At 44.6% G+C, this 20681-nt stretch overlaps 1 protein-coding gene across 1 annotated transcript in view; it reads left to right on the top strand.

Annotated features, from left to right (window-relative positions):
* LOC147427717 (Transducin/WD40 repeat-like superfamily protein) overlaps positions 1–20681 on the top strand; it is a 127190-nt gene that overhangs the window by 14671 nt on the left and 91838 nt on the right. The gene's annotated exons all lie outside the window — the stretch shown is intronic.

Here is a 20681-nt window from a genome sequence, read left to right as displayed (position 1 = left end):
GATTTTTCTTTTGGCCAACACTCCGTGCAGACATTGAAAAATATGTACGTGAGTGTTTAGTCTGTCAAAGAGTGAAATATGACAAACATATGTTGGGTTAAAGGCCTAAATAACTCCTTTTTGTACATTTTTATACTTTGTCTAGGTTCAATATTGTCCAGGTTCATATTGAACCTGGAATATGAACCTGGACACATTTTTTAAAGGTCACTTACAATAAAAGTGGGAAAACCCAAAACTCACTTATTGAGTTTTCCCCAAAAACGTGAGCTCTCTCTCTCTCTCCCTCTTCGTTCTGCTAGCGTTTTTCTTCTGCAGCACAGTGCCTCCGCTTCAAGCCTCAAGGCCTGCACATCTTCGCGTGCTCTATCACTTGCACACACCGCCGCGCGCTCATCAAGTGGTATCAAAGCCCAATTAGGGTTTGCTCCCAAACCTGGACACATTTTTTAAAGGTCACTTACAATAAAAGTGGGAAAACCCAAAACTCACTTATTGAGTTTTCCCCAAAAACGTGAGCTCTCTCTCTCTCCCTCTTCGTTCTGCTAGCGTTTTTCTTCTGCAGCACAGTGCCTCCGCTTCAAGCCTCAAGACCTGCACATCTTCGCGTGCTCTATCACTTGCACACACCGCCGCGCGCTCATCAACTGGTATCAAAGCCCAATTAGGGTTTGCTCCCAAACCTGCAAACGCAGATTTTCAGCCAAGGAGGTCAACTTTCACGCGAGATTTTGCAATTTCATCGCCAAAGGACTCGTCCCCAAACACTAGAGAGCTTCCGGCAAGTCAAATTGACCTAGAATAGGCTGAAATTAGGTCAAAACCAGCAAATTACAGGTTATGACAGCAAAATAGAGGTTTTGCAAATGATGTATTAAGGTGTGGGAACACTTTTGCTAAGTCTCCGCTATCCGAAAACACTGAAATTGCCGAAAAATAGGTCCTAAAACAGGTGTTTTCAACAAATTTCAGATTTACGCAGGTTTTTGCAAGTGTTTTTATGATTCGACTACATGGGGGGAAGTGCAAATTGAAGCAATCTACGCACGTTTAACAAAATTTGGCTATGTATGACCATTTGTGGCTCAATTTCATACAATTTGATGCTACAAATTGGGGCTTTTGATCTTACATGCTTTTAAAGGCTGTGCATTAGCCTTATGTATGTTCTGTGAGGTTAAAAACAACTAAATTGTTGTTTTTGAGCACAAATTCGCTCGCTGAAATTTCCTGCGCATAAATTTCAGAAATTGTTTTTTGTGCCTAAATCGACCTATTTTGCCCCAAATTGCTCCTGTGACCATTTGGAGCTGTAGTGCACACCTTAGTGAGGCTATACTCCGATTTTTGTGCATTTTGTCCAAAAATTCAGCGTATTAGCCCTCTTATTCGTGCAACTATGGCCTCATCTTCTTCGGATGTAAAGAATCTCTTCGAGATTAGGAGGTTCGATGGAACAGGTTTCGATCTTTGGAAAGACAGGGTCCCGGGAATCCTATTTCTTAAGGATTGTGAAGGGGCACTTGAGCAGGTAATTTAGTCGTGGTATTTAGTCAATACTATGCATGACGGAGCTGATGGTTATATTGTCTTGTGGGTGACTACCATGGGTCTATACCTTGCACTTTCCTTCAAGGGTGAATCTGGGCTTATCCTGGATTCATCTAGGTATATTGTGAAGGGGCACTTGAATAGGTAAAGCCACAGAATATGACGGATGAAGCATGGGTTAGTCTGAACAGGAAGGCTGTTACATACATTAAAATGGCCATGACCGATGAGACAGTCATTGATGTGAAAGGTCTCACAAGTACTGTTGATGTGTGGGAGAAGTTAAAGGGAATGTATGAGAATACAACGCCTGTTAACCAAGTGCATTTGATGCGAAAACTTGTTGGCATGCAACTAGATGAGTCCAAAGCGCTGCAGAGCACTTGTCGTTGTTCGCAGGTACTTTGTCGCAGTTACAGGATTCAGGCTTGCCTCCTTTTGATGATAAGCTGAAAGCTATCTTCTTGCTTATGACCTTACCTGAGTCATGGGAAACATTGGTGGTTCAATTGTCGAATAACCCCAATTTGACCTTTGATGGTGCTAGGGGTTCTATCTTGAATGAGGAAATCAAGAGGAAAGCAAGTGGAGAGGGAGGCAGCTCTGCCAACATGGTTAGAGGCAGGACAGAAAAGAAAAATGTCTATGCACAAAGGAGTAAGAGTAAGAGTAAGGAAAGGGGAAATGGCAGCAAAGGCAAGGGTGATGTGACTTGCTAAGTGTGGCAGGAAAGGTCACAAGAAACCCGATTGCAGGTACTACAAAGCCGAGTTAGAACGGAAAAAGAATGGCGGAGACAAAAAGAAAGAGAAGAAGAAAGTCAAGACAGATGCACAGGATAGCTCAAAGGACAAAGAGAAGGCCAATGTGGCTTCAAGTGTTGTGATTGAGGAGCTGTCAGATGTAGAGGACATCTTGTGTGCCACTTTGTCAGATGATGATGCTTATGACATTGATGCCTCTCTTAATGTTCATTCACAGGACATGCAGATCACCAAGAGTGATCTTATTGATGCTTTGTTGACTATCAATGATGCATTATCCCAGACTTGGATTGTTGATTCCGGTGCTTCATTTCATGTGACTCCTATCAAGGAGTGTTTCTCTACTTTTGATGTAGGCAAGCGTGGCCATGTATACCTTGGAAACAATCATGCATGTTCCATTGAGGGTATTGGCATTGCGCATCTCTCCATAGATGGCACAAATGAGCTTGTCTTGCATGATGTTAGATATGTGCCGGGAATCAAGAAGAGTCGCTTTCTGTTGGTCAGATGGATATGCATGGTTATAGCATCTTGTTTGAGAGAGGATCATGGAAAATGAGTAAAGGCTCAAGGCTAATTGTAAAGGGCACAAAGAAAGGGACACTTTACTGCATGCATGGAAAGGCCGTGTTGGGCAAGTTTATTGCATTGGCTGAAATTAACTCACATGGAGTTGTGGCACAAGAGGCTTGGCCATATGAGCCAAAAGGGCCTTTCTACACTTTGTACTTTGAACAAGCTTGATGCTAAAGGCACAAAGCTTGACTTTTGTAATGAATGTCAATATGGCAAGCAAGTAAAGCGTTCTTATGACTCTGGTGTCTCTCGTAAATCTTGTGTGCTTGATCTTGTACATTTTGATGTATGTAGCATGCCTACTAAGTCTATGGGAGGTGCATGCTATTTTGTCTTCTTTGTTGATGATCATTCTAGAAAAATATGGGTTTATTTGCTTAAATCTAAGGATGAAGCCTTTGCTGCGTTTAAGAGATTTCATGCATTTGTGACCACACAAACAGGTAGAAAGCTAAAATGCTTGTGTATGGACAATGGGGGGGAGTTCACAAGTACTGAATTTAACAAATTTTGTGAAAATTTGGGCATTAAGAGGGAGTTTACTGTGCCATACAGCCCCTCTTCTAATGGTGTGGCTGAAAGATTCAATAGGACACTTTGTGAGAGGGTGAGATGCATGCTGTCCACAGCTAATCTCTCCCATAGATTTTGGGGAGAAGCTTTGAAAACTGCAGTCCATATATGCAGTCGATCCCCTCACATGTCTTTGAAAGGTGACATCCCTGAAGAGGTTTGGTCTGGCAAGCCTACTTCATATGATCACTTATGCATTTTTGGTTGCGAAGCTTTTGTGCATGTCAGACCCGAGTTGAGGAGTAAACTAGATGCCAAATCCATTAAAGGCCTTTTCATGGGATATGGTGAAGAAGGCGAAATGGGTTACAGGATTTGGTTACCTCAACTCAAAAGGGTTGTACGCAGCCAGGATGTTGTTTTTAATGAGACAAGGCTGCTTCAAAACAATTGTGCCTCAAAGCATGACCATAAAAGGGTCAAATTTCAGCATGACCAGCCACCTGTTAGGCCTATTTTTGACCCTCAGGATGCACCACATATGGCTGAAATTGTAGATGATCCAGTGGTGTATGAGCCATATGATGTTGGACAGCAAATTGAGGCTCTTGAAGGGCATTTGCAGCCACGAAACAATGCTGAAAATGATGTACAGCAACCCATTGTTGATGATTTTATTATGCCACCTGATGTAGACCCATTACCGGATAATGTGGATCATTGGGTGAGGCAGTCTACTCGTCCAAGACGGACTGTGAGTAGATATGGTCCCTCTTTGCATTACATTATGTTGATAGATGAGGGAGAGCCTCTTACGTATAAAGAGGCAAAGACATGTGAGTCAAGCAGTAAGTGGGAGCTTGCAATGCAAGAGGAAATGAAATCCTTGTATGCAAATGATACTTGGGATCTTGTGCCATTGCCTAAAGGGAGAAAGGCTCTTCCTAACAAATGGTTATACAAGATTAAGATTGTGGATGAAAAACCCAAGTGCAAGGCAAGATTGGTTGCAAAAAGATATGCACAGAAAGAAGGAATTGATTTTCAAGAAATCTTTTCTCCCGTTGTAAAGCTTACAACTTTACGTGTCCTTTTTGCTCTCGTTGCGGTGCTTGATTTGGAATTGAATCAAATGGATGTAAAGACAACGTTTTTGCACGGTGACATTGAAGAGGACATATACATGAAACAACCTGAAGGTTTTGTAGTTCCTACACGTGAGGAACTTGTATGCAAAGTGAAAAGGGCTCTGTATGGTTTGAGACAATCATCACGGCAGTGGTATGAGAAGTTTGACACTTTTATGCTGTCTCAAGGCTTTAAACGCAGCCATGCAGATCATTGTTTGTATACGAAAAGGGATGAAGATGGTAGTCCCATCATACTTGTTCTCTATGTTGATGACATGCTGCTTGCCGGGAAACATAAGACTAGTCTTGATGCTCTTAAACGTAAGCTAAATTCAACATTTCCTATGAAGGATTTCGGTGATGTAGAGCATATTTTGGGCATGCGTATTAAAAGAGATAGAAAGCTAAAATTGCTGTTTTTATCTCAAGCAAGGTACATTGCAAAAGTACTTGACAGGTTTAATATGGCTGATGCTAAGCCTCTTGGAGTACCTTTACCTCCATACACTAAGCTTAGCAAAGCAGATTGCCCAAAGGATGAGGTGGCATTGAAAGCAATGAAGGGAATCCCTTATGCATCAGCTTGTGGTTCTCTTATGTATGCTATGGTTGCCACTCATCCCGACATTGCTTATGCAGTGGGAGTTGTTAGTCGATACATGTCGAATCCTGGTAAAGTGCATTGGGAAGCTGTCAAATGCATTCTGAGATATTTGCAAGGTACACAATCAAAGTGTATCTGTTATGGCAAAAGTGATTTAAAGTTGCACGGATATTGTGATGCAGACATGGCAGGTGACATGGATACCAGGAAATCTGCCAGTGGACATGTATTTGCCGTTGCTGGTGGTGCAGTCTCTTGTTATTCTAAGTTACAGAAAATTGTGGCATTGAGTACTACTGTGGCTGAATATATTTCAGCCACGTAGGCTTCAAAAGAGGCCATTTGGTTGGGTAGACTTGCAAAAGAACTTGGCATACCTGCTCATACTCCCGTGTTGGGTTGTGATAGCCAGAGTGCTGTCTATTTAGCTAAAAATGCCATGTTTCATGCGCGTACCAAACACATAGATGTGCGATACCACTTCATACGACAGGTATTGGAGGATGGTCTAGTCAGCTTGACTAAGATCCATACACGGGATAACCCTGCAGATGTTCTCACCAAGAGTCTTGCTAAGGCTCAACATGAGCATTGCATACAGCTGGTGGGAGTTGGTTAACTTAAAGGCGTCATTTATGCCTTTAAGTGGGAGGTTGTTGGATTAAAGGCCTAAATAACCCCTTTTTGTACATTTTTATACTTTGTCCAAGTTCATATTGAACCTGGACATATTTTTTAAAGGTCACTTATAATAAAAGTGGCAAAACCCAAAACTCACTTATTGAGTTTTTCCCAAAAACGTGAGCTCTCTCTCTCTCCCTCTTCGTTCTGCTAGCGCTTCCCTTCTGCAGCACAGTGCCTCTGCTTCAAGCCTCAAAGCCTGCACATCTTCGCGTGCTCTATCACTTGCATACACCGCCGCGCGCTCATCAATATAAAGTTTATGGCAAGCTTCAGCCCTCCTTGTGCCTAACACGCCATGGGAAAGTATTGCCATGGATTTTATTACGGATCTTCCTAGATCCAAGAATGGAAATGATGCAATCTGGACTATAGTAGACAGATTCAGTAAGCAAGCACATTTCCTTCCAGTTAAGAAGACGATCAAAGCTGATCACATGGCTAGAATATTTCTAGCTCAGATTTTTAAACATCATGGATTGCAAAAGACTATTGTCAATGATAGAGATCCTCGAATGACTTGTCTATTTTGGGAGGCATTGTTCGAGAACTTCTAACTAAGCTTGATTTTTCGTCAGCTTATCGTCCTCAAATAGATGGTCAAAGCGAAATCGCTAATGCCACTGTTTTAGACCTCCTCAAGTGCTTGGTAAGGCTCCCTTCGAAATTATTTATGGGAAGCCGCTCTTACTTTCTATTATGGTTACCAAAGAAAACATCTTTGCTGCAGATGAATTTGTGCACAATATTGAAACTGCCTACCAACAAGTAAAGTAAGCGATTCTTCGTACTTAAGAGCAACAGAAGAGAAAAGCAGACAAGCACAGAAGGAATCTCAATCTTGAAAAAGGACACTATGTCCTACTTAAGTTTGAGAAAGCTAGATTAAAAAAGCGGGTCGGAAAAGGGAAAGTTGTTAAACTTTCCCATAGATTTTACGGCCCTTTCAAGATTACAGATAAAGTCAATGAAGTGACTTTTCGATTGGATTTGCCTTCTCATTGGCGCATCCATAATGCTTTTCATGTAAGTCTCCTCCGACCATATGTTGGACCTCCTCTAGTGGCGCTAGTACAAGAAGATCCTCCAGAAGTCGAAGAGACTGAGGAAATCCTTCAACCTGGACAGATAATACACCACTCTGCGAGACAAGTAAAGTCCGGGAGTCTACATCGAAAGTATTTAGTCAAGTTCAAGAATTACACCCCTTTAGATGCAAAGTGGATGACTGAGTCCGATCTCAAGGACTACCCAGACATCTTGCACAGTTATGTTGACGCTCTACGGTTGAGGTCAACTGTTTAGAACCAAGAGGGATGTAACAATGTCAGACTTTGTAAATAATTAATTTATTTACGAGGAAATAATTATCTAATTAGTTGTGTGCACATCAAATATATCTAGTAGTTCTGGGGTCTCAGGTGCGCCCAAATTTGGCGAGAGCACCTCAGAGAGACCCTAGCAGAAAATACCCTAGAGCCCTATTGATTGGGAAATCGGGTCTTCAATAAAGGGGTAAATAGTAGCCTCAGATTTTAGGCTCAGAAAATTACGCGCGCCAGTGCAAGCACAGGAATGAGATGGGGTCCTTAGAACAATAACCCTAAGGCCTGAATTATTTTACGGCCCGAGGATAAGTAAGCTCAAATATTTTTAAATTGTTTTTGCTGGACCAAATGGTCGGACAAGTGCGAACAGGTAATGCTAGAGCGGTGCCGGTACGGCATTGTGCTGGGGAGCAACTGACATTTCATTGGTTGCATCCATGTGTGTAGTGTGGTTCAATTTGCACATTTCATTAATAGTTTATGAACTTTTAAATGTGAAAATTGGAAGGTTTTTAAGTTAGCAAGTGTGCCAAGTGGCACACTTACCAATGCAAACTAGCTCTCACTCTCACTCTCCCCCTCTCTCTCTTCCTAGCGCCCCCTCTTTCTGCTGGCTTGATAAGAGCACCCCCTCTTCCATTTCTCAGTGTTGGCAGTGCTCCTACCCCCCCTAATGTGAGCGTGCTCTATGCATTGGAGTCCTCCATGGAAGCTTGAGAGCAGCCCCTTGCGACATATGTGGTGGCCTCGTGCTCCCATTGTCTAGAACAAGGGCTCTCACAGCCATAGCCAGCTTTTGGTGAAGATTCGTCGCGAGAAGTTGTGGTAGGCACTCTCTCCGTAGGGTGCGGTGGTTATAAATTCTCTGTTTTCAGCCCCTAATCACCTCGATTAGGACTGTTTGCAGCGGAGCACTAATAAAATTTCCCTCCTCTTTGCCTACCCGACGCCCACACAAGTTTTGGGGCAATTCCATCGCGAAGAGGGCCTCCGTTTCGGCGTAGGAGTGCGCACAAGTAAGAATTTCAGGTTATGTGCAGAAAATTACAGCAAGCATGATTGTGTGCATTTTGCTTGTTTCTCTCTTGAGTTCAATGAATGAATGATTGCGCATGAAGGGCCACACATAGTGGAAGATAGACTCTCCATTGTGAGGGCTTCCGACAAGCTTTTTGGAAGGTAGACGCTCTTGGTGAGAGCTTCCAACAAAGCTTGCAGAAGAGGGGAACTTCTCTTAGCAGAAAGAGAGTGGAAACGCTCTCTCAGTCAGTAGTCAGAACAGAACCAAGACAGAATAGAGGACGGGCTATTGCCCCATTCGTGTGCTTGTAAAGATTCTTCCTTAGTAATAAAGATAATCTCTTTATGGGCCCAATGAAGTGTCGAGCTTTCTCTCTCTTTCTCTCTCTCATTCTCGTGAGTATTTGAAGTACAATTAAAAGTCAGTTTATGCTTCCATATGTTTGTGACGTCAGCTTCTACAGGAGGAATGAATGCGGATGATTTTGGAGGCACGACACATAGGTTTTACAATCCCTTTGCATTCATGAGCTTCTACAAGAGGTTTCTTACAACGGATACTATCAACTAGCAGTGGACTTTGTGGTTTCGCTACACTTGCCAGAGGCGGAGAGAGCGTTTGGCAGATTTGGATAGGATTTTAATAGCAAAGAGCTTCTTTACCTCTATGGTTAGAGTATCTTATCGTCCGAGGTATCTTGTGGTTGTATGGCTACTTTTCCCCATGATCTTATTGTATATCTTTTAGGGTTTCTCCCACATTTCTTCTATATAGTGTAATGCAAAGGGTCACAAGCCTGACTTTTGTTTTTAGAGAGAGAGAGAGGATGAAATGAAATGTTATATTAACGTCTTCAAAAGGTCAAAATGACCTATGAGACCAAAAAGTTACAACGCGGTGAATCTGATACAATGTTCGAGTGCCAAAAATACAAGGGTACTGAAAAAGGGGTATTATAGAATCCTAAATTGCTAGATCTGAACTAATTAGCTAGCTGGAACTGTGTAGGATATGAGTAGGGTGGATCAAAGTAGTGACTGAGGGTTAATACAACACATTGTGGGTGTGGATAGAATGGTAAGAGTTGATACAAAGGCTGGTACAAGGTGAGCAGGGAGTACAATCCTCAAAAGAGCTGAATCACAAGACATGCATCATCGGTCACTTGTCGATCTTATCACTCTCCTCCATGATCGGTAGTCTGACTGGGCGTCATGCATGTTGGGCCAAAGTGATCCGAATCTCTTGATGTAGCCTCCGTCGATGCTGTGTACTCCTCCACTGTCTTGGGCGTCTGGATCTCCCTAGCTCGGTCGCTCAATTGATCAGCTTGCCTCTGGTGTGAGGAGATTGTGAGCTTTGCTGTGGTAGCTGCTCGTGTGGCTGCCAAGTGTCCGCTCTAAAGAAGTCTGTGATCCGTCTTTGAGAGTGGCTAGCCTCTCCTCTCATCAGGCTCTCTTTGTGTTTGCGCAACTCGAGCAAAAACAATCCCGACATCTCTGGTCCTCATACCCCATGACTCTAGAGAGTGGTCCAAAGCCCTCTTTGAACAGGCAGTGAAAGCGGCCTTGTTTCTCATAGTAAACTGGGCAATGGCATGTGTAATGCAGCTCTGTCTCAGGCTCCATGTGACATAGGGGACATGTCCTGGCCTCTGTTGGTATTCCACTGTATCTATCAGTCTCGATCCAAAGCCGGTGTGAAGATGTGCGTATTTGGCCAATAGCACATCGTATCCCATGAGATAAGTGGGTGTCCATGTATCCGGGCTTTGTCACAAAACCATCCTCAATAAGCTGGAGAAGATGATCTCTATAGAAAGCCATCTTCGTGCCCAGCTCGAATGCTGGTAGTATCCAAGTCCTCGTGGTATCTAGCTGAGTCAGGTCCTGGCGGATGAGCCTGGTGATCTCGGATTTTGTAAGAGTCAGAGAGGGTGCATCCAATGAGTACTGAAAGGGGAGACAATCTGTCAATGTTGAACCCATGTACCTAAAACCATGATGTCATCTCCCCGTACCAGCATGCTATATCTCTCTGCATAGCTAACTGTCGAGAGGACTCAAGTGCTAGGCGGGGCATATGTCTCTGGGGAGGTCCCACAAGCGGTGTAAATCCATCAGTACGACCCACCCTCCCGTGATGGTCCAATGAAGGCCCCCATATTTGAACTCCATAGAGCAATGCGGAAGCCACCAGAGTGTCAAAAAGCCTGAGCTTCGTCCAAGGCTCCTGAAATTGAATCTGTGACACATCCTCTCCAATCCACCCATTGTTGCATATGCTCTGGTCAGTCTAGTCGGTTTTATCAAGGTTGACAAACAAACCACTGTCGTGGGGGCAAACCTATGCAAAGCATCCAAGTGACGTTGCATCCACTGTGGAGAGTCGAAGATCAACACAATATCATCAACATATAACAATACCATGTCCCGAGCTGTGCACCTCTATCACCCTTTCTGAGAAACCTCATCCACATACATACCAAATAGAGTAGGAGAGCGGGGCAGCCTTGCTTCACCCCGATAGTGGAGTGAACTAATGTAGATAACCCCTCTAGAGTGCGTACAATGTACATGCCCCACTACTGACCTGGATAATGACATGATCCCCCAAATCAGCTCGTGGGTACTCCCATCTCTTATAGTCTGCGCATCAATCTAGCTCTGGGCACTGTGTCAAATGCTTCGCGGAAGTCCACAAAGCTACAATAGATCCGTCTCCCATGTGATCTGCCCTCCTCAATAATGGCTGAGTGTCAGAATGTGGTCAAGAGTAGAAAAACCTCTCTTGAACCTTGCCTGTCCGGCTGGACGTATACCCTCCCTCTTTGCCCATCTTCTCAGCTGCTGCTCAAGAATGGATGCGTATAGCCGTGCCAATGTGTGTCCAATCATGATAGTGCGATAATTCCCAAGCTCCATAGGGTCTCCTGACTTGAAGATGGGTACAATTGTAGATAAACTCCAAGTATCAGGCAGGCCCTCACACATTGCATGGTTGAACATCATTGCTAGAGCCTAGAAGTTGTGCAAGCTGATCCCTGGCATGTATAAAATGCTCAGCCGCTAAGCCATCATGATCATATGCTCTCCAGTCCTCATCGTATCAATGGCCTTCTTCACCATCTCAACGGTGAAAAAAGCACGTGTGTGGGGGCATGGCCCGGGGGGTCCGGGTCCCGGGAAGAGGCGGCTGTCCAAGAACTGTGTACAGAGATAATGCATGCTCAGTGCTGGCCCTAGGCCTCTGTAGAAATAATGGCAGGAAGGGGGAAGTGCTCATGAAAGAGTCGCCATGCCTCACTTGAGTCCTGACTCAAGAATAGGTGATATAGATCTTGCTCTAGTCGAGCCAAAAATGCCCTCTTCTTCCGCTGCTAGGCGTCGGAAGGCAATCCGTCACCAGGAGGTGTATTTTTCCTGTTGCCTTCCGTAAATAAGTATTAGATATATTTATTTTATTTTTACTTGTTTGTCCCAAAACCCTTGAAAATGTGAAGTGGACATTGCATGGCCAGTGTGAAACGGCTGCAGCCAAATGGGTTTCTCACATCGGGGATTTAGGTCGGTCAGACAGGGACTGCCCGGGTCAGTTAGCACTGAATTCTGATGAGTATGGAAGCTCGTGTGCGCCAAACTGGAATTTGGGCCACTCGTCAAGTCACTGCAACTTTATAAGTTGAAAGGGGCCAGTAAATTAACCCACATTGTAGATGGTGGTCAAATGGTAGTCTTCAATGATGGTCAGGAGACCAATAGGGATGCCATGGAAGCATCTCCTAAAATTTAGGGAACTGCTATTTTTGACCGGAAAATGTGTTCGCGTCATTAGCTCTGGAATGACAAGGGGAACATTTTATTGCTCTGCTGCCAAGTCAACTGACGCACCAGTTGAGATATTTTTAGCAGGGAAAGCCCAAACTCGGAAACTGGGCTGACACGGGAAACTGGGCGACGTGTCAGCCTGTGAGCGATTCTGCCACTCTGGGAGGCAAAAACGAGCTGCATATCAACAAAGGGGGCGCCATTTTCAGCCTCAGGTGGATTGTAGCAGGTACAGAAGCTATGGAATGCTTACCTTGCCCTCTATGCACAGTATGGTGACGGGAGTGATGCCCCGCACGCTACATACTGCTCTCTTTCTCCCCTACGTACAATATGTTATGCCTCACTAGTGGGCTTCTCATTTGACCTATGTACAGTTCTGGGGGTTTATGCGCGTTTGCCAAGGCAAGAGCCTTCTGAACAGGAACCGGATTAGCTAATTGCTAATCCCCCACAGGTACGCACAGTTCCATCACGAAAGATTGCGAGATTGGAGAGTTTTCTCGCGTGAAAACTCGTCCAATTCACAGGGGAACTGTCCCATTGCGTGCGGGAGCCCTTGGGACACGCGTAGGCGTGTTCGCTCCGCTAAAAACGATCCGAAACAGGGAATTACAGCCTGCTGTGTTTTTTCTGCAGGTTTAGGGTTTCGCACGTAAACTGCAAGGGAACATCGGGGGAGCCTCGTGAGAGCCTTGGGATGCGTGTCCAGGCTTTTGGGCTCCCGGCAGTGAAAAACAGAGAATTACAGCCCGCTGAATTTCTGTGACAGCTCACCAGAAAGCTTCCAGATATCGAGGGAATCCGTCCTAGACAGGTGTTTTTGACCTACAGGGGTTTTTGCGTCGTTATGCTGTCGAAATCCGGTCGAAAACCTGCGTTTTCAGCCCTCGCCAGGTTTGGACAGCTTTGTGAAAGCTTGTGCTAAGTGGTCGGATCGTCTACCTTAATTTGAATAAAGAAATACCGAAAGGGGCGCCAGTCTTTGGGGCCTACAGGGTGTCGGTCTCGTGTGCGCAGTGACATTCTAGTCGCTGGACGCAACTGTGTTCTCTTCCCTTCTCAGTGCTCTGTGTAAAGTTAACAGGTAATTGAAATAGTACCGCCCTCTACGTTGTACGGGCCGGTTATATGGTTCCATCGACGGGATAGTCACTTTTTCTTCAAAAAGTGCAGCGTGGATTGTTGTGGGTGAAAGCAACACAGAGCTTGTCGATATGGCAGAGAAGAGAGACCAAGTACCTGAAGAGGGATCTTCCTCACATGGCACAGAGAAAATTCCTTCAACTCTTCAAGAAGAGGACAGGTTGTGTAGAACTCAATTGCGTTGCTGCATGGACATGTTTCATCAGTTGGCTAACAACCCAAGGATGCAGGAATCCTTACAGGCTCCGACACAGGGTTTTAAGCCTCCTACACAGGGAATGACTGAGCCGTTGCAGGAAAAGGAGATTTCCAATGCGCAGAGGACTCATGATGCTCGAGGGAAAGCCCATGTGGTTGAGCAACTAGCGGTGTCCAATGATCCAAAGCAACTTGCTTTAGCTGGACAGGAACCGTTTGTGAATGGTCAAGGGAGCAATGAACAGGCTATGCGTCAGACCCTTCCATTACCTAATACTTATCCTAGTTATTTTGGAGGTGGTTCAGTGTTTCAAGCTATGGCTGGACCTTCCACAGGTTATATGCTAGGGAATGTGTTCGGGACAATGCAAACAGGCATGGGTAACCCTATGTACACGAACATGGATGTCTAGCCTGGTTTTCAGGGTGCCTATGGCCAGTTTCGAGTGCCTGGAACACAATTTGGTATGGCTGGTTTTTCGCAGCCATACGTACAAAATGCAGATATGACAGGGAAAACAGTTGATGCGAGTGCTGGAATGAACACTCATGGAGCACCACTGCTACAGGCACCTGTTTATGATAATGTGGCTCCTTTGAGTCAGCCTAAGGATTACAAGGAAGGTGGGCAGGGAGTGAAGTTTGAAACTTTCAGAGGAACTGAGGACCAATTAAAGGCTTTGATCTTCATACAGCAGTTCGATGCAGCTTATGCTGGAGGCAACTTCACGGAATATTCAAAGATACGCAAGGCTGCCACTTTCTTGAAAGGGAATGCGCTTCAATGGTGGACCGCATTGTTGAACCAAGGTCAAGCCCCAACAACGTGGGTCCAATTCAAACAACTTTTTGCGCCTGCATGGTTGACAAACACTTTTGAAGTGGATGTAATGACGGAATGGCACGAGTTGAATGCTAAACAGTGTGCGGATCTGGAAGAGTACAATAAACGGTTTTGGGCCGCACTGTTGCCAGTCACCTCTTACAGGTTTGTGCCTTTGTCAGAACAAATTGAGAAGTATTGTTGCGGATTGCCCAAGAAAATCAGGGACTACTGCACAAAGACTACTGTCATGAATATGTTTCAATTGATAGAGAATGCAAGAGTGGCCAGCAATCTGTCGAAGGGAGATTCCGATGGATTTAATAGCCACAAGAAAGGGGCCCAGGGCAAACAGTTTTCAGCCAAGGGCAATGTTGCAGCAAAGCCTTCTGAGTCTCCTGCAAAGTAGCCCTCCACTGAAGAAGCTGATACGTCCAAGAAGCAGTCTAAATCTTCTTCGGAACGAGGACAAGGACAAAAATGGCATTTTTCTGGCAAAACTTTTCAAGAAAGGAAAGCTCTTAGGGAGGCCAAGAAATGCTACATTTGTGAACAGGAAGGACACTTTGCAAATGAGTGCCCACAGAAGAAGTCACAGGATAAGGATGACAAGTCAGACCATAAAGGGAAGAAGCCAAAGCCGAGTGCAGGACTTGTTCCAGATTTGGTTGGAGATCAGCCAAACACAGATGCCACGGAGCTGTGCAGAGCTTGGGGCAAAGTTAGAGACCAGACAATGCTGGTTTTCTTTGATCCAGGAGCCCGTGCAAATTTCATATCACCAGAATTGGCATCAAAGTTGGGCATTCGTGCAGAGGAGATGGGTATGACAGGCGAAGCAGGTTTGGCATGCCCAGGACATTCAGAGCCTGTTACTCCCATTCTGGGAAAGCTTCGTTTGCACATTCAGAGCTATGTGGATGCGGAAGAATTTCATATTATGCCGCTTGAGGGCTGTGATGTGTTATTGGGTATCCCATGGTGTTACAGGTTGCATGCTATGGTGGATACTTACAACAAAAAGATTACCCTTGTACATAGAGGAAAGACTCATGTCCTTGATGTAAAGCTTAAGGGCGAGTCTGTTCCAGTTGTTTCTGCTTCTGCTATTTCATCTGTAATAAAGAATCATCTTTTTGCGTACTTGATCTTTGCAAAAGAAGTACCTCAAGTTGTATCTAATTTGTCTACCTTAGATAAAGACAGGTCAACTTTTTTGAGTGGTTTCAGTGATTGTTTTTCTGACTCTTTGCCAGGGGAGTTACCTCCTGAGAGACCTGAGGATCATACTGTAGATCTTGTGCCAGGTTCTAGTCCACCGAATAGACCACCATATAGGGTTAGTGCAGCCCAGCAGAAAGAGATTATGGGTCAGGTCAACGAGCTTTTAGAGAAGGTGCTGATTCAGCCCAGTTCATCCCCTTTTTGTTCGCCTGTACTCTTAGTGCAGAAGAAGGATGGTTCATGGCGCATGTGCAATGACTATCGCGCCTTGAATAAGAATACCATCAAGAACAGGTTCCCCATACCGAGGATAGATGACATTCTTGATCGGCTTGAGGGAGCGTCATTGTTTACAAGAATAGACCTAAAGAGCGGGTACCATCAGATACGCATTAGACCAGAAGATGTCCATAAGACTGCGTTCAGGACAACATTTGGTCTCTATGAGTTTCTTGTCATGCCATTTGGTCTCACAAATGCTCTTGCTACGTTTAATAGAATGATGGACAGAATTTTTAGACCACATAGAAACTTCGTGGGTACCTTCTTTGATGACATGATTGTCTACTCAAAGTCTGAAGAGGAGCATAGGGATCACTTGACCGCAGTTTTCAATGAGCTACGCAAGTAGGCTACTCATTAATGCGAAGAAAAGTGAGTTCTTTTTGCAAGAGATTCACTTCCTTGGGCACATTGTTTCAAAGGATGGGGTACGCATGGATCCCGCTAAAGTGGAAGCAATTAGGTCATGGCCAGACTTGAAGTCCGTACATGACATTCGAAGCTTTCTAGGCTTATGTTCCTATTACAGGAGGTTCATCCGAAATTTTGCTGAGATTGCTTCTCCACTCCATGCACTCCAAGGAAAAGGAGTTACTTTCAAGTGGACAGCCAAGGAAATTTTAGCGTTCAAACACTTGAAGAGAAGCTGACTTCAGATCTGGTAATTATTTTGCCAGATCTTTCTAAACCTTTTGTGGTTCAATGTGATGCGTGTGGCCATAGTCTTGGTGCAGTTCTAGTGCAGAATGGCCGAGTAGTCGCATATGAGAGCAGAATTCTTTTGAAGACTGAAAGGAACTTGCAAGTCTATGAGAAAGAATTGATGGCAGTAATTCATGCTCTCACTAGTTGGAAACACTATTTGCTAGGGGCTGATTTTGTTGTCCAAACGGATCATCAAACCTTGCGATATTTTCTTACACAGACGAAGTTGTCTGAGAAGCACATGCGATGGGCAAACATCTTGTCAATGTTCCATTTTCAGATTGTGCATGTGCAAGGGAAAAAGAACGTGGTGGCTGATTCGTTGTCACAAAAGCCCCAAATTTCAGCAGTGTCAATTCCGTACCATTGTGAACTAGACGAAATGAAGACACAATATGGTGAAGATTCAGATTTTGCAAGGATCTTTGACCAGCTTGTTGATGGGCAACATCATGAGCACTATATGCTTAAGAATGACTTTCTCATGATGCATGGAAAGTTATGTGTTACTAAACAGTTACGGCCAAAGATTTTGATGGAAAGTCATGCTCCACCTTATGCTGGGCATCGTGGAATTGATGCGACAATGAAAGGGGTTGAGGCATTCTTCTATTGGCCAGCTTTGCGTCAAGATGTTGACACATTTGTAAGATCATGCTTAGTATGCCAAAAAGTCAAATTTGACAGACAAAAGCAACCGGGATTGTTGCAGCCATTGCCGATCCCTGATAGGCCATGAGAAAGTATAGCAATGGACTTTATCTTTGATCTTCCAAGGACGCAAACAAGAAATGATGGGATTTGGACTATCATTTGTAGGTTCAGTAAGCAGGCCCATTTCATTCCTGTTAGGAAGAAGATAAAGCCACAACACATGGTCAAGATATTCATGAGCAATATCTTTAAATATCATGGGATGTCTCAGTCAATTGTCAGTGACAGGGATCCACGTATGACGAGTCTTTTCTGGAAGGCATTGTTTGAGAACATGGGCACTACGCTCAAGTTCTCTTCTTCGTTTCATCCGCAAACTGATGGACAGTCAGAAGAGGCAAATTCTACTGTCTTGGACCTACTCAAATGTTATGTCTCAGAGCACAAGGCAACTTGGGAACACCATCTCCCATTGGTTGAATATGCTTACAATAACACTGTGCATACATCAACAGGTAAGGCACCATTTGAGATAGTGGAAGGAGGAAAGAAAGTCCCACCCATTTTGCAGACTAAGGACAAGATATTTGAGGCAGACAAGTATGTGCAAGATATGGATGAAACATACAGGAAGATAAAGATTGCTCTTGAGAAGACTCAGGCGAAGCAAAAGAAAGCTGTTGATCGTCACCGTCGTGAACTTGTATTTTCTCTTGGTGATTGGTACTTTTGTGCTTTGAAAAGGCAAGGTTAAGGAAAAGGAAAGGCAAGGAACGCTTGTTTCCTAAGCTCAGTATGCGATATTATGGTCCTTTTCAGATTTCAGAAAAGATCAGCGATGTAGCTTACAGGTTAAAGCTACCAGAAGGCTGGAAAATACATAATGCTTTTCATGTCAGCCTTCTAAGGCCCTTTGTTGGTGATGTGCCAGAGAATATGCTTGATGAGGAACAACCCGAAGTGGAAGAATTGGATGAAATCCTTGTTCCTGAACAGATATTGGCACATAAAGAAAGAAAGGTTAGAGGAAAAGTTGCAAGACGCTATTTTGAAGTTCAAAAACTATCCAACGTTAGATGCCAAATGGATGGAAGACTTTGAATTGGTTGATTCACCTCAGCTATTGCAATTGTATCTTGAAGCCTTTCAGATGGAACCCACAGTGACTTGATGCAGCCTTTTTGGAGCAAGGCAAGAGCATGGTTCATGATGCTCAAGAGAGTAGTTAAGCAATTGTATCTACTCTTTCCATACAGAATTTAGCTAGAGAAGTTTGTGCTCAAGAGTACACTAGAAGACTTCTATGCTTGATATATGTGTCGTAGCCAGGTTGGTGGGATTGTTTAATCGTCCAACGCTACATTTTCGGAAGGATGTATATCTTGGATTCCCATCATAGAATATATGTGATATCAGGATATATCTGCATGTATTATTGGCATGCAAGCGAGGTCGCTTGCCGTATTTCAAGGGTGGGGTGTGTCACCAGGAGGTGTATTTTTCTTGTTGCCTTCCGTAAATAAGTATTAGATATATTTATTTTATTTTTACTTGTTTGTCCCAAAACCCTTGAAAATGTGAAGTGGACATTGCATGGCCAGTGTGAAACGGCTGCAGCCAAATGGGTTTCTCACATCGGGGATTTAGGTCGGTCAGACAGGGACTGCCCGGGCCAGTTAGCACTGAATTCTGATGAGTATGGAAGCTCGTGTGCGCCAAACTGGAATTTGGGCCACTCGTCAAGTCACTGCAACTTTATAAGTTGAAAGGGGCCAGTAAATTAACCCACATTGTAGATGGTGGTCAAATGGTAGTCTTCAATGATGGTCAGGAGATCGATAGGGACGCCATGGAAGCATCCCTAAAATTTAGGGAACTGGTATTTTTGACCGGAAAATGTGTTCGTGTCATTAGCTCTGGAATGACAAGGGGAACATTTTATTGCTCTGCTGCCAAGTCAACTGACGCACCAGTTGAGATATTTTTAGCAGGGAAAGCCCAAACTCGGAAACTGGGCGACGTGTCAGCCTGTGAGCGATTCTGCCACTCTGGGAGGCAAAAACGAGCTGCATATCAACAAAGGGGGCGCCATTTTCAGCCTCAGGTGGATTGTAGCAGGTACAGAAGCTATGGAATGCTTACCTTGCCCTCTATGCACAGTATGGTGACGGGAGTGATGCCCCGCACGCTACATACTGCTCTCTTTCTCCCCTACGTACAGTATGTTATGCCCCACTAGTGGGCTTCTCATTTGACCTATGTACAGTTCTGGGGGTTTATGCGCGTTTGCCAAGGCAAGAGCCTTCTGAACAGGAACGGGATTAGCTAATTGCTAATCCCCCACAGGTACGCACAGTTCCATCACGAAAGATTGCGAGATTGGAGAGTTTTCTCGCGTGAAAACTCGTCCAATTCACAGGGGAACTGTCCCATTGCGTGCGGGAGCCCTTGGGACACGCGTAGGCGTGTTCGCTCCGCTAAAAACGATCCGAAACAGGGAATTACAGCCTGCTGTGTTTTTTTTGCAGGTTTAGGGTTTCGCACCTAAATTGCAAGGGAACATCGGGGGAGCCTCGTGAGAGCCTTGGGATGCGTGTCCAGGCTTTTGGGCTCCCGGCAGTGAAAAACAGAGAATTACAGCCCGCTGAATTTCTGTGACAGCTCACCAGAAAGCTTCCAGATATCGAGGGAATCCGTCCTAGACAGGTGTTTTTGACCTACAGGGGTTTTTGCGTCGTTATGCTATCGAAATTCGGTCGAAAACCTGCGTTTTCAGCCCTCGCCAGGTTTGGACAGCTTTGTGAAAGCTTGTGCTAAGTGGTCGGATCGTCTACCTTAATTTGAATAAAGAAATACCGAAAGGGGCGCCAGTCTTTGGGGCCTACATGGTGTCGGTCTCGTGTGCGCAGTGACATTCTAGTCGCTGGACGCAACTGTGTTCTCTTCCCTTCTCAATGCTCTGTGTAAAGTTAACAGGTAATTGAAATAGTACCGTCCTCTACGTTGTACGGGCTGGTTATACAATCCGTGACTGTCTGTGAGTGATGTCCCCCAAAAGCACCTCCCTTTGAAGCCTGGCTCTTGTCTTGCGGCACTCATCATACCAGCTGTTCTGGGGCATGCTCCTAGAATGTCGTCTCTGATCAAGCTGTGTGTGTGTGTATGCCTCTGCTGCTGCATCATGCACTGTCTGTGTCAGTATAGTAGTAAGCTCTTCCAGAGGTCGCCCTAGCTCCTCGGTGCACAGGCGCTTGTAGATCCCATCTATGTAGACAGAGTCCGTCTCCCGTGTAAAGGTGTAGCGAGTAGGGGCTGCTATCTGTGAGAGAGAGAGAGAATATTACTCTCTCAAGACAGAGGAGGAAATTGGCCTAGGAGACAAATCTATGTACATAAGTGTGTCTTTGGCTATCTTGAAAAAGGGACAAAATACGAATAAAAAATGCTACAAGTTAAACTGGGAATTTGGGGTAAGGTATATGTGTAAGTGATGAGTGTATGGAGCTGTAATCTATGGGTACAAAGCTATATGCTCAGGGAGTATAATAATGATATGCATGTATCTAGTTCTCATTTCGAGAGGTGAATGTGACATGAGAGAGGGAAGAAGACAACCCTGTCACCGATTGGGTCCCAATCAACCCTCTGAAG

The sequence above is a fragment of the Adiantum capillus-veneris genome, chromosome 23 (assembly GCF_014529385.1).
Source record: "Adiantum capillus-veneris isolate H3 chromosome 23, ASM1452938v2, whole genome shotgun sequence".
In the NCBI taxonomy this organism is placed as follows: Eukaryota; Viridiplantae; Streptophyta; class Polypodiopsida; order Polypodiales; family Pteridaceae; genus Adiantum; species Adiantum capillus-veneris.
Note: the sequence above shows the minus strand (reverse complement) of the source record. Positions and strands in the feature narration are given on the sequence as shown.